This window comes from Chelonoidis abingdonii, chromosome 17 (assembly GCF_003597395.2).
Source record: "Chelonoidis abingdonii isolate Lonesome George chromosome 17, CheloAbing_2.0, whole genome shotgun sequence".
NCBI classification, from domain to species: domain Eukaryota; kingdom Metazoa; phylum Chordata; order Testudines; family Testudinidae; genus Chelonoidis; species Chelonoidis abingdonii.
Genome location: NC_133785.1, coordinates 2,550,084 through 2,551,692, shown reverse-complemented (window position 1 = coordinate 2,551,692; position 1,609 = coordinate 2,550,084).

Below are 1,609 nucleotides of genomic sequence, written 5' to 3'. Positions count from 1 at the left end.
GCTCTTCTTTGTGTGTGAGTTTCCATGCAGTTCTAAAGGGAAAGGTGGAGAAACAGGGTCCAGAAGAGAAGCCTGACCTTTAAAAGAGTTAGTAGGTATTGGATCAGGCTGTTAGTTGACATGGTCTGTATGGCAAGAGTTTCACATGAAATGTAGACTAAATAATCACATAGCATTTTGTACATCTAATATTGCAGATTAATGTAATTGCATAAGCCCTGACTTCACTGTGTATATCAGAAACTTATTTACTGCAATAAAGTATAAAGGCCTTGATTCTGCAAATACTTATGCATATGCTTACCTTTTAAGCATGCAGATAGTCCCTTTGAAATCAATGAGACTTAATCTCATTTCCTGTTAAGTACATGCAAACATTTGCAAGATGAGGGTTCTGTGATCAGATGTCATATGTCATAGTTTTCTCAATATTCCTGATTGCAACATGTAAAAGGAATATTCTGACAGACAGAAAAGATCAAATTAGAAGTCAAAAAGTCAGAAACGGGAAAACATAAAATTGACAAAAACATTAGGTCCCAATCCTGCAAGCACTTAAGCATGTGCTTAATTTTACACATGGGAATAGTTGTATTGAATTTAAATTGGTGTTTGCAGGATCAGGGCCTTAATTAAAACTAAGAAAGGTTCAATAAAAGACAACATCAGCTAAGAAAGTGTGTGACAAAACAACTGAGTGAAAGAAAGTGAACTGGCAATTACACTTTTTTCTTGTCAATGTGGGAAAAGGAATAGGACTGCCGAAGTTCTCTGAGAAGCCTCTAAAAGCAAAGAGGATGTACAATAAAAACATGAGAGAAGGAAAGAGACCAAAGAAGAAAAGAGATAGAAGAAACCACAGCAAAAGTTTAAACTAAAGCTGAATAAGTGATGTAAGGAAAAAATGAATGCTCTGTGGACTGAAAAATTAGAAATGTTGTAAACTAACTGGATAGGAAAAGATCACATCCATAGAGAATGAGGTACGTGTAGGTAATTACAAGTGTTTGTATCTCTGTCTGGAGGATTCTGCATTGGCCACTGAAACAGGATTCTGCAAGGAAGTGTCATTTAATCTGCTTTGGTCTGGAGGGGTGAGCAATATTGAAAAGGATACCTTTGGCCATTTCAGAGGTTACCCGGAGTGGGATGCTGGAACTCTGGGTGGGAAGATATTGACCCACAAGCCTTCTTTATCAGTTCTGGTCCTGTGGCTGGTGGAGAGGAAGGAGATGTGGAACAGAGTAACCCTCATTTGGCTTTAACACTTTGCTGTCTCTGGTTTGTGTGGAGCAGGCACCAGCCTTGACAGGAGGATGGGATGCTGGGCCATGGTGGTGGGTGATTATGCAATAAGAACATGCACAGTATAAAAACCAGTAGAAATCTGGAGTTAAGGACCCCAGATGGGTGAAGGGAAACCTCAGGAAATCTGGGTGTGCATGAGCCCTGGGTATGGGGAAGGTGTAGGCCCTGTGGGTGGGGAATTGGGACTGGAGGGGCATGGGAATCGCAGAGGTCCTGGGGAGGGTGCCTGGAGCAGGGACACTGGGTGCGGGCTTAGACGGACCGGGATACTTAGAGGGACCAGGACCGGGTGGGGGGGGGG